The 13,638-nt window shown below is 36.9% G+C and overlaps 1 pseudogene; it reads left to right on the plus strand.

Moving 5' to 3' along the window:
- Window positions 1-323: 323 nt before the first annotated feature.
- LOC123386230 lies at window positions 324-2,985 on the plus strand (annotated as a pseudogene).
- The last annotated feature ends 10,653 nt before the right edge of the window (window positions 2,986-13,638 follow it).

A 13,638-nucleotide genomic window follows, 5' to 3' on the forward strand; every position in this document is an offset into this window, starting at 1 on the left:
GGGTGGCAAGGGAAAACATTGACTGCTATCCATAGAATGGGTCATCGTATCCACTATATTGTTAGAATCATCCTCCTCTGATAAGGGAACCCTTTGTTGAGCATTTACATGGGACTCAAATATTTTCACATTTTGCCCATTCAAAAAGATCTAACTGGTTCCAGCTGCTTCTTCTCCCCCCACTGCCATCAGTCACCAAGGATCATCTATCCCTTGGTGCAGACAAAAAAGCAAGTAGCAATTGGTCAGGAGAATAGCATCAAAAGAATTGCAGACATTTTTTGAATATGAGTGTTGAGCTGAATGCAAAATAACTTTGTTATCTACCACGAAAGGCAGAAAGTGGAAAATGCCCTGCACTATATTGGCTGTCTGGTTTAACTTGCAACAAACAAAATTTTATGTCAAAGTCTGGTTATCATCAAGATACCTCAGAACATGGTTGTTGTCATTGTTCAAGATACCAGCCCTTGTGGTTGCAATATTAAAGGAGAAAATGAGAGCTGGGATTTTGATACCAGTGCTGGGTGTTTTTTTTTTGTGGGTGCCACTGAAGATCCTTGGAAAACTAATTGCAGAATGTACTTTTATGTAACTGAGGAGCTTCTCCAAATCATAAATGCCATTTTCCAGTGGATATCCAAAGGATGTCTATTTTTGGACACTCCATGGGGAACTTTGTGCTTTGAAGAATCCTAGAAAGTACAACTCTCTGCCAACATTTGCTCCAATTTGCAACCCAGTGATCTTTTTGCCCTTGGGGTAAAAAAGCCTTTAGTGGATATTTGGGAACAGATCAAAGTAAATGGAAGGCTTATGATGCTACCCATCTTGTGAAGTCCTACCCAGGTTCTCAGCTGGACATACTAATTGATCAAAGAAAAGGTGATCAGTTCCTTTCTGATTGACTGTTACTAATTGATAAATTCATAGCTGCCTGTACATAAAATAAATTCCTGTTGTTTTCAGATTATGAGAATTATGAACATAGCTAAATATTTCATTGCAACTGTTATTACTGATCACATCAGACATCATGAAAAGTATCTGAATGTATTAAAAACTTCACATAAGAGAATTTCTCTAGGATTATAACATTGTAATAAACAGAATTACATGGAAAAGGGATTTCAGAACATCAGATTTCATAGTGCTAAAAATGCATAATTCCATAGTTGAAAGACTTTCTGAATAAATATATAAAACATGAAAAATAAAAAAAGGTCAACCCACATACCTCTTTCTGAGACCTCCTTATCACCAATTTTCCAATAATGTTCCTTCCAGTCTCTGACCAACGAGCCAAACCAATGGCCACATCCTAGGAATCAGTATATTATCTCAAGTCTGGTAATTTTTTCTTCCACGCAGAGTGAACCATAATATATACTTATCAAAATTCTGCTCACTGGGAGGTTTTCTCTTCATCTTAGTCTTTGTAATTGCTGCAGCTGTTTATTTTCACATGGTATCTGCATAACATGCAAATTATCTGTGAACAGAGCCTAAACTGTCTCTCTCTGTCAGCTGATTGTAGAGAACTGTCTGTGAGACCACAGGTACCGGCCAGAAGAGAGAAGGTAGTGTAACAAGAATGAGAATTATGGGCATTTGGGTCACTTCCACATGCAAATTACTTGTGCTCCTGGGCCTGCTTACGCCTGATCTTAGGCAGACTCTCAATCAGTAGTGTCTATACCACTTCTGTTTGATGATGGAATGCATCTGTGGTTGGTGAATAAAACAATATCCGTTTCATGATGAACACATAACATGGTAATTTAGTATCCAACAGTTAGGCTTTCATTCTCTACTAAGGCCCACTAGCAACTAAAAGTTGTTTCCCAGAAGGAGGGTAGTTATCAACAGAGGATGGCAGAACTTTTCTTGAAAACCCTGGGTGCTGTGATTCATCTGTAGGGACCTGCCAAAGTCATTTTTATCTGTCACTGACACATCAAATATCATTGGATCTGTGGTGTCATATAGTCCAAGTTTCCAGAGAAGCTTGTATGGCTGCTTGGATCTGTTGAGGAGCCTTCTCTTATTATGAGCACCATTCAAACCTAGAAGTTTTGGGGGTAAGTTGTTAGATGGGCTAGAGTAACACATACAAATGACAAATATGTTGTCTCTAAAATTCAAGGATGCCCACTGGATGTTGTGTCTCAGCTTTGGTTGTAGCAGGGGCCAACGCAACAATTCACCCTTCATCCTGGAAGGGATAGCTTGACATGCCCCATACCACTGGACTTATAGGTAGAAGGCCACTGAATTTCATTTGGATTTATTTTCCACACTGTGACTTGCACATGTTTTACCAATACCTCTGGAGTACTTGCTACTTCTTGCTCACTAGTTCAATCAGCATGATGTCATCAAGGTACAACCAGTGTGATATCTTATAGAAGACAAAGGTGAGCAAGATCCCTATGAACTAAATTATGACACAAGTTAAATTTATACACCCCTGAAGTAAGATAGTGAATGTGTATTGCTACTTTGACAGCTGAAAGCAACTGCTTCTGATAGTCTTTAATAGCAGATAGAAGAAAAGAGCATTTACAAGATCAATAGCTACATACCAGGTACTGAAGTATATGTTTATCAGCTTTAGCAATGAAACTATATCTGATACAGCAGTTACAATAGAAGTTGCCATCTAGATAAGCTTGTGATAATCTGCCATTATTCTCTAAGATATATCTGTTTCCTGAACAGGCCAAGTAAGTAAGATGTGTGAAAATTAATAAAAGAAAATATCATTTAGAATGAAGTTGGGAGGCCAGCAGGGGGGCCCTCATACCCAGCCACTAGTCCTCAATTGGAGACCCCACAGGAAGAGATGTACCTCGCTAGTGGATACTACTTTACAATCCCAGCAGGAATAAGAAAGGTTTCCTCCTTCCCTAGCAGCAGCCCAGCCAATGAGAGACTGTCACAACTCAGCCAATAAGAGGCCACTACAGGGGTGCCTGGGTAGTTCAGTCGGTTAATCCTCTGACTTTGGTTCAGGTCCTTATCTTGTGGTTCATGAGTTCGAGCCCCAAGTGGGGTTCCGTGCTGACAGCTTAGAGCCTGGAGCCTGCTTCAGATTCTGGTGTCTCCCTTTCCCTCTGTGCCTCCCCTAATTGTTCTCTGTGTCTCTCTCAGAAATAAATAAACATTTAAAAAATTTAAAAAGTCACTACACTTGGAACTCCCAGTTTACTCCAGTGGACTTTTTGTTTATAGCATCCCTCCCAGCTTCCTCCTTTACTCTGTAAAAGAGCATTCTTCTCTTTGGTTCTCCAGACCTGACTATAATTTTGCTGTACCTTGTCCCAAGAATTGAAATTCTCTGCTATTACTGAATAAACCCATTTTTTTGCTGGTAAAATAGTTGGCAGTTTTAAGGTTTACAGTTTAATGGAACTATGGTGGCAGTCAACAATCCTGTGCCCTTCAACTCCTTGTTCATGGCATTTTTATCCACAATCCCTACAGGAATACGTATTGCTTTTGGTTTAGTAAAGACAGTCTGGTTTTAAAGTGTAGGTTTTATTATTATTCAGGTGTGGTGAGATAATTGCCATTGAAATGGTAGTTCATTACTCACAGTTCCTACTAGACAGGCACTTGCTATGAAACACAGGGCCACATGGGGAAGCACTGAAATCTCTCATGAGGTGGAATTAATTGGGAAAAAAGATGGACAAAAGAGTTTATTATAGCTTTCCCAGAAAGGAAGGAATGAAGTAGAGTAAGGAGGTTTAGGATTGGCTAGTTTGAACAATGTCAGTGAGCTCTGAGGTATAGAAGCTGTCCCCAGTTGCTGAGTACCTGGCCATAGGTTGATAAAGACAGATAAATAGGGGCCTGTGAGTGGGAGCCCTATGAGAGCACAATAGAAGAACTGGTTGAAGATGGGCTCTGGATTGACGGGTTTTCTCCCAGGGAGTTATTTGCTATTCCTATGAATTAAATAATTCTATGAGGGGCAGTCCTTTTCAGTGTCAGCAAGGCCCCAAGATTTTGAAGCATCATTAAAAAAAAAAAAAAAAGAAAAGAAAGAAAAAGAAAAACATGCTTACTTCCAGTGGCTTCCACTAGGACTTTCCTTTTCCCTAATACCCCTCACTCCACAGCACAAGAACCAACGAGGAGAATCTGCCAGTTGCTGAGTATGTCTAATACTATTACACATTCCAGACTGGTTTAATAACCATAGGATGAACTTACAGACCCGTACACCCACTGTGAGATGGACTTAAGCTCTAACTCCATCAATCAACCTCCATTAGCCCCTACACTGGTGGGCCACTGTGACATTATGGGTCTTTTGGAATTAGTTTCAATTCAGAGACAGTGTCCAGTAATCCCCCAAAGGTCTTATTATTTCCTATTTTTCGGTGAACAATCACCCCAATGAAAGGTCATAGTTCCATAGTTGAAAGGCTGGGAGAAAGATTAACATCATCATTTTGGGTAGCACAGTGAGATTCTTCAAGATCTGGCCTCCTCTTCATTCAAATGGTTCTGGATCTGTAAACTGGATCAAGTATGGGAAATGATTGAGAAACCAAGATTCTATGTTTTTTATGATTTAAGTTAGACTTTTGCTCACATGATCTAGAACTGTTCCACTTCTACAGATTATGTAAGAATTTAGTAGACAGCCCATCTCTTTTACTTTTAAGAACTTCCCGATTAACTAGCCAAAAGCATAAGTGTCTACAAATCAGACTTCTAAATGCTGCTTGGACTGTGCTGTCCATTATGGTAACAATGCCAACTTGCTCTTGGATACTAAGTGCCTCCACTTGGCCTCTGCCACCAAAAGAATCTGATTTTCCCAATTGCATTTAGGTTTCCCAGTTTGGTGGTAGCAGTTCTCATTCTAATTTCTGACCTACAGAGAAGAGTTAGAAAGCTCTCCAAAGAACTTCTCAAAGATGACTACTCTTCCTGCACAAATTTATTTCCAATAATTGTGGTGAAAATTGTGCTGTCTGAATCTCCCAGGGTAGTTAAGCGGATCTGACATGATAAATCTCAACGTTCCAATCACCCTTAGCCTTTGGATTCCTTCCCATACAGTGTATTGAAACAGTTATGGCATCTAAATTTATTGTGCCCCACTCTTAGTTTATGTTTCACCCAACCAATCAAACAAACTTCCATAGTCCTTTATAACGCCTAGAGTTACAATATTAAATCTATGATATCTGCTTAGTGAACCCATGCCAATAAACTCAGCCTCATCCAGCTTTGTGTTCCTTCCACTGTTCCATTACCTCACATGCTTTCTATCCATTCCTACGTATATCCCTCATATTTCTGTGAATATAAATTGGGAAAAAGTTATGTACTTTTTTTAGAATGACTTTTCATGAGTCATACTTTATATCTACCTTTTGGAGCCTGTTGGGACTAATTCAGAAAATGCATCCTTATGATTCTGTTCTTCTAGAATTACACTTGGTACAAAAATATGTGTACTTCCAGGTTCTTAAAAAATGAACTAGTAGGGTGTGTGTGTGTGTGTGTGTGTGTGTGTGTGTGTGTAGAGACAGAAAGAGAGAGAGATTTACTTTTTACTTTTAGGAATTGGCTCATGCAAGTATGAACGTTAGTAAGTCAGAAATTTGTAGGGCAGATTGGTAGGCTAGAGACCCCAGGAAGAGTTAATGCTGCAGCTCAAGTCTGAGGGCAATATGGAGACAAAATTCCTTCTCTGGTGGATCTTAGTCTTTTTTTTAAAGGCTTCAACTGACTATATAAAGCCTACCCATGTTATAAAGGATAACCTAATTTGCTCAAAGTCTACTGACTTAATAATAATGACATCTAAAAAATGCCTTCACAATAATATCTACACTGGTGTTTGACCAGCAACTTGGTACCATGGTCCATTCAAGTTGATGGATAAAATTAACCATCAAATGCTACCACTCTACAAGTGAGCACTCAGTGGAGGAAAGGAGGCTACAGCTGAGATCTTCTTCATTGGCCTCTCCTGGGTGAAACCACAACCCTACGATAAGAGCTATATAAAACCACCAGCAGACATAGATTTCAGTCTCAACTTTGCTATGTCCCATGAGAGCTACAAGCATAAGTTTTCTCACATAAAATGGAAATGATATGATACATCAGTGACTAATTGTGAGTATTAAATGAGATAATATATGCAATATAACTGACATAAATTTTGATACATCATAGGAACTTAATAATAAATATGAAAGCAATTATGATGGTGATGGTAAAAATGATGATTACAGTGTTAATGGTCATGATATATTATTTTTAACAGAGGTATAAAACTGGATGTCAAGGTCAAATTCAATATAAAGTCATGTATTATTTTTTCTGTACAAAAATTAAAGACAAATTATATCAGCTTCCAACTTTTTAAAATGTGAGATTTTACATAAAATTGTATCTTTAAGCTTCTTGTGAAAATTCCAAAATGGACCTCCTGACCCTAAATTCTCATAGAGCAACAACTGGCAAGGACTGAGTAGATCTGCCCCTTTCCAACTAGGACGTATTCTCTCTAGTCTTCACTAGCCAATTCATTCACTTACTTTCCTGGACCTTGTTGGCATTTACTTTTTCCCACTCTAGCATTTTGCAGTTTATAAAGAGTAATGCAACATATTGCTATTAAGCATGTATTTCATTCTGGTGTTTTGACATTTGGGGTTTTACTGACCCTGAGGAGACCATTCCTCCCCTGACTAGCCAACTTCTAGAGAAGATATACAACTCATTTTCATATGTAAAGTTACCAATATAGAGCCTTATTCTTTCTTAGAGTCCTATCCTTTCTTTCATCCCATTCCTTCTACCTACTAATTACGTAGGTGTTCCCCAGGTGGCCGTGTGTGGTGTGTACACCATCCTCATGGAAACTGTGAGTAACAAACTATCTTTTCAATGGCAGTTTTCTCTTGATCTTCTTGCCTCAACATACTGGAATAACACCAAGACTTACATCAATCTGGGAAGGTGCTGCCTTGCTTGCACTTGATACCACTGCTGTCTGCCTTTGCCAGCTGGTCTTCAAGTCCCAAATTAATTTGGAACTTGAAAGCTGAATCCTCCCTTATTTATGGTCTGAGATGTGTTTTTTGCCTATTGTCTCTAACAATACTCTTAGGAACACCTGTTTTCTTAATAAACTAGGTAGGTTTCCAAAGGATCCTTTAGAGGAAGCCAAGTATGAATTCCCTTCCAGTTCCATAGAATGATTCTGATTCACTGAACAGACAGCACGGATAGAAAGTGAGCAAACCAAGTTTTTGCTCTTTTCCCACACATTTAAGCCTACTCCACTGAGTAGGTGGAGAATGATTTTCAGAGATGCTCTTGAGTTGTGAGTCATATATATTGGGTCACTATGAGAGTATCTGCCTCATGGACCATGGCCCTCCACAAAAGGTATTATTCTGAACATAAACTTTGTGCAGTTTTTTTGCCTTGTTGTTATTGCAAATTGTCCCCTGACCAACTGTGATATAAGGTATAACTTACTTTAACTGAAGTTAAAGTTCCCATAGTCATAGCACCCATTGTCCTAAAATATGCCATAGTCGGCACTCATGCTATAATACAATGAATAATGCATTAAAATTAAGCTATATCTTTGGCATTTACAAACTTATTAATAAAATGTACTAGACCCTGAATGTAAATTAAATAGGACATTCAAGAATTAAGACCTCTATAAAACATAGTTAACAAAGAGGTATATGCATTGCTTCTTGACTTTAATCCAATGTTGCATGTTTTAAAAATGGAGAAGAATAAAGGGCACTTCATAATTGATTATTACAACTGTAATGCTGTGATCCAGTCCAGTAACGTCCTCACATCCAATATTCATATTATTAAAATTACTGATTCTAGACAACGAGTAAATATTTTTCTATTATATTTTTGGCTGATATGTTCCATGCATTGCTCTTTTGTGTTATTATCAGCCAATCAATAATGATGCTATCTGCTAGGAATGCCTGAGAACACTCTCTTAGGCCCATATTACCTATTATGAGCTCCCAGTAACATTTCCCCAAATGGAACCAACAATGTAGTTGGACCAAAACTAGTGGGTTTTTTTTGCCTTTTTTTCTTGTATTTAAATCCAAGTTAGTTAACATATAATGTAATAGTGATTTAAGAAATAGAATTTAGTGATTCATCACTTACATATAACACTCAGTGCTCGTCCCAACAATAGTCCTCCTTAATGTCCCTCACCCCTTTAGCCTTTCCCCCCAACCCAACACCTCACCAGAAACCTTCAGTTTGTTCTCTGTATTTAAAAGTCCCTTATGGTTTGTCTCCATCCTGCTTTTAGCTTATTTTTGCTTCCCTCACTCTATGTTCATCTGTTTTGTTTCATAAAAATTAGCATTTTTTGTATATTTTGGATAAATACTAGTGAAATTTCTGGGTCATAGGGTAGCACTATTTTTAATTTTTTGAGGACCCTACATATTGTTTTCCAGAATGGCTGCACCAGTTTGCATTCCCACCAGCAGTGAAAAAGAGATCCTCTTTCTCTGCATCCTCACCAACATCTGTTGTTGCCTGAGTGTTAATTTTAGCCTTTCTGACAAGTGTGAGGTGGTATCTCGTTGTGGTTTTGATTTTGTTTTCCTGATGATGAGTGATGTTGAACATCTTTTCATGTGTCTGTTATCCATCTGGATGTCTTCTTTGGAAAGGTGTCCATTCTTTCTACCCATTTCCTCACTGGATTATTGTTTTGGGTGTTGGTTTATCTGTTCTTTAGGTGACTTGGGTGTTATTTATAGATTTTGTATACTAACCTTTTATCTGATATGTCATTTGCAAATATCTTCTCCCATTTCATTGGTTACATTTTGGTTTTGATTATTGTCTCCTCTATGCAGAAGATTTTTATCATGTTGAAGTCCCAATAGTTCATTTTTACTTTTGTTTCCCTTGCCTCTGGAGACATGTCAAGTAATAAGTTGCTGTGGCCGAGATCAAACATATTGTTGCCTGTTTTCTCCTCTAGGATTTTGATGGCTTCCTATAGTACATTCAGATCTTTCATCCATTTCTAGTTTATTTTTGTGTATGGTGTTAGAAAGTGGTCCATGTTAATTATTCTGCATTTCGCTGTCCAGTTGTCCCAACACCATTTGCTGAAGAGACTGTGTCCAACACCCTTCCTTTGGATATTGTTTTGGATAAATATCTTTGGATATTCTTTCCTGGTTTGTCAAAGATTGATATGCCATATGTTTGTGGGTCAATTTATGGATTCTATATTCTGTTCCACTGATCTAAGTGTCCACTTTTATGCCAGTACCATACTGTCTGGATGATTACAGCTTTGTTATACAGCTTGAAGTCCAGAATTGTGATGCCACCAGCCATAGTTTTCTTTTTCAACATTAGTTTGGCTATTCTCAGTGTTTTGTGGTTCCATACAAATTTCAGAATTGTTATAACTGCGAAAAATGTTGGTGCTATTTTGATTGGGATTACATTGAATGTGTAGATTGCTTTGGGTAGTATTGACATTTTAACAATATTTGTTCTTTCAATCGATGAGCATGGAATGTTTTTCCATTTCTTTGTGCCGTCTTCCAGTTCTTTCATAGCCTTCTATAGTTTTCAGTGTATAGATATTTCACCCTTTGGTTGGCTTTATTCCTTGGTATTTTATGATTTTTGGAGCAATTATAAATGGGATAGATTCTTTGATTTATCTTTCCGCTGTTTCATTATTGGTATATAGAAATGCAACAGATGTTTGTACATTGATTTTATATTCTCCAACTTTGCAGAATTCATATATCAGTTCTAGCAGTTTTTTGGTGGAGGCTTTTGGGTTTTCCAGGTAGACTTTCATGTCAACTGTGAAAAGTGAATGTTTGACCTCTCCCTTCCAAATTTAGATGCCTTTTATTTATTTTTGTTGTCTAATTGCTGAGGCTAAGACTTCCAACACTATGTTGAATAACAGTGGTGAGAGTGGTAAGAGTGTCGTGTTCCTAATCATAGGAGGAAGCTCTCAGTTTTCCCCATTGAGAATGATATTAGCTGTGGGTATTCTGTATATGGACTTCGTGATTGAAATATGTTCCTTGAATCCCTACTTTCTCAAGGATTGTTATCAAGAAATGATGCTGTATTTTGTCAAATGCTTTTTCTGCATCTTGAGAGGATCATGTGGTTCTTATCCTTTCCTTTATTAATGTGATGTATTGCATTGATTGATTTGCAAATATAGAACCAGGCCTGCATCCCAGGAATAAATTCCACTTGTCTAGGTGAATAATTCTTTTAAAGTATTGTCCAATCTGGTTTGCTAGTATCTTGTTGAGGATTTTTGCATCCATGTTCATCAGGGAAATTTTTCTGTCGTTCTTTTTTTTAGTGTTGTCTTTGTCTGGTTTTGGGAATTAAAATAATGCTGACCTTGTAGAATGAGTTTGTAAGTTTTCCTTGCATTTATGTTTTTTGGAACAGCTTCAAAAGAAGCAGTGTTAACTCTACTCTAAATTTTTGATAAAATTTCCCTGGTAAGCCTTCTGGCCCTGGACTTCTGTTTTTTTTGGGGAGAATTTTGATTACTGATTCATTTTTTTTTTACTGGGTTTGGGTCTGTTAAAATTTTCTAATTTCTTCCTGTTATAGTTTTTGTAGTTTATATGTTTCTAGGAATTTACCCATTTCCTCCAGATTGCCCAATTTGTTGGGTTATATTTGCATATAATATTCTCTTATAATTGTATTTCTGTGGTGTTGGTTATGATCTCTCCTCTTTCACGAGTGATTTTATTTATTTGAATCCTTTCCTTTTTCTTTTTGACCAATCTAGCTAGGGGCGTATCAATTAATTCTATCAAAGGAAGAGCTTCTTGTTTCATCGGTCTGTACTAGTAGGCTTTTGTTTTTGTTTTTTGATTTTTTTTTTATAACACTGATTTCTGCTCTAATTTTTATTATTCTCCTTCTTCTATTGTTTTGGGGCTTTATTTCCTGTTCTTTTTCCAGATGTTTTAAGTGTAAGGTTAGGTTGTGTATTTGAAGCTTTTTTTTCCTTCTTTAGGAAGACCTGCCTTCCTATATACTTCCCTCTTACGACCATCTTTACAACATCCCAGAGATTTGGTGCTTTTGTGTTTTAATTTTCATGGTTTCCATGTACTTTTAAACTTACTCCTTAATTTCTTGATTAATCTATTCATTCTACAGTAGGATGTTCTTTAATCTCCAATTATTCACGGTCTTTCCAATTTTTTCTTGTGGTTCATTTTGAGTTTCATACCATTGTGGTCTGAAAAAATGCAAGATATGATCTTGATCTTTTTGTACTTGTTGAGGACTGATTTGTGAACCAGTAAGTGTTTTTTCCTGGAGAATGTACCATGTGTACTCAAAAAGAACATTTATTCTGCTATTTTAGGATGAAAATTTCTGAATATATCTGTTAAGTACATCTGGCCCAGTGTGTCATTCAAAGCTATTGTTTCCTTGTTGATTTTTTGTTTAGATGATCTGTCCATTGCTGTAAGTGGGGTGTTGAAGTCTCCTACTATTATGGTATTATTATCAATGAGATTCTTTATGTTTGAAATTAATTGATTTATATATTTGGGTGCTTTCACATTGGGCAGATAAGTATTTACAGTAGTTAATTCTTCTTGGTAGGTAGAACCCTTAATTATGATATAATGCCCTTCTTCATTTCTTATTACAGTCTTTATTTTAAAATCTAGTTTGTCTGATATAAGTATGGCTACTCCAGCTTTCCTTTGATGATCATTAGCATGATAGATGATTCTCCATCCACTTACTTTCAATCTGCAGGTGTCTTTAGTCTAAAATGTGTCTCTTGTAAGCAGCATATGAATGGGCCCTTCTAATCCATTCTGATACCCTGTGTCTTTCGATTGGAACATTTAGTCCATTTACATTTAGAGTGAGAACTGAAAGATAGGAATTTAGTGCCATTGTTGCCTGTAGAGTTGGTGTTTCTGTTGATGCTTTCCAGTCCTTTCTAGTCTTTTTTGATTTTGGTATTTTTCTTTTTATTTTGTCTTTTCTCCACTCAAAGACCCACGCTTAAAATTTCTTGCAGGGCTGGTTTAGTGATCATGACCTCCTTTAGCTTTGTTTGTCTGGGAAATTCTTTTTGTATCCTTCTATTTGGAATGGCATTCTTGCTGGATAAAGAATTATTGACTGCATATTTTTCTCATTCAGCATGTTGAATATATCCTGCCAGGTTTCTGTGGATAATCTCTTTGCTTATAGAATACAGACTTTTTCCATTGCTGCTTTCATAATTTTTTTCCTAGTCTGTGTATTCTGTGATTTGACTATGATATGACTTCGTGATTGTTAGATTTGTTGAATCTAATGGGAGTTCTCTTTGCTTCTTGGATTTTGATGTTTGTGTCCTCCCTCAGAATAGGAAAGTTTTCCATTCCACTTCACTCAAATAAACCTTCTGCCCCTTTTTGTTTCTTTTCAACTTCTCAGACTCCTATGATTTGTATGGTATTCCTTTTTAATAAGTCACTGAGTTCTCCAAGTCTTGTACACTGATTTTGACTGGTTTTGACTGGTTTTGACTTTATTTCCCTCTTTTTTTTTTCTGGTACATTTTTCTCCATAATTTTATCTTCTATATTGCTTATTCGCTGCTCTGCTTCACTCATCCTTGCCATCGTGACATACATTCCAGATTGCATCTTGGTTGTAAGCATTTTTAATTTTGATCCGATTAGAATTTATTTTTTTCTCCACAGAAAGGGATTCTCCTGTCTTCCATGCTTTTTATAAACCCCAGCTAGTACTCTTTTTATCAAGGTTCTAAATTCTATTTGACATCACACTTACATTTGTGTTAAGTCCCTGGCTGTCATTTCTTCCTGTTCTTTCTTTTGGTGTGAATTCCTTCATTTTGTCATTTTGGAGGAAGAAAACAATTAACAAAATAAAAAACAAAAAATAAAGAATTTAAAACAAAACACAAAATCAAATAAAGAAAGCTATATCCTAGGTGTATTTCAGTCTTCTTGTTCAAACAATCTTGATAGAACAGAGAAAAAGGGAAAGAAAAGAAAAAAAAGGTAAGAAGAATTTAAAAAACCCTATAGAATAAAATAACAAAAATGAAGCAGAATAAAACATTAAAAAAATTTTAAAAACTAAAGTAATAAAATTTTCTCTTTCTGTATCCAAGAAAGGGAAAGAAAAGAAAGAAATAAGAAAGAAAACAACTTAATCAAAAACAAGCAAAGAAAATGAACAAATAAATGACCTTACAAGCAGAATGTAACCCAGAGGAAGTTACATTATTTCCCCTTTTACTGAAAGTATGAAGCACTCTATAGTCTGTATGATAAGCAGGTGAAGTAACTTGTGCTGGTCTTCTGGGGGAATATGCTTAGAAGGCGCAGTTGGGCAAGACTTGACGTAGTGGCTCCATTCTCCACCAGGCGGTGCTGTTTAGCTTACTGGGGTGGATTGATATGCATGCATGTGCAGGGCAGAGGTGGAAATGGCTTCACCCAGCTCCCCAGTCTATTCTGCAGGAACTTCAGGTTCTCACTGACTGGTGACCAAGCACTCCTCCTTTGTCTAAGGCCTCCATCCACT

Source organism: Felis catus, chromosome B3, assembly GCF_018350175.1.
Source record: "Felis catus isolate Fca126 chromosome B3, F.catus_Fca126_mat1.0, whole genome shotgun sequence".
NCBI classification, from domain to species: domain Eukaryota; kingdom Metazoa; phylum Chordata; class Mammalia; order Carnivora; family Felidae; genus Felis; species Felis catus.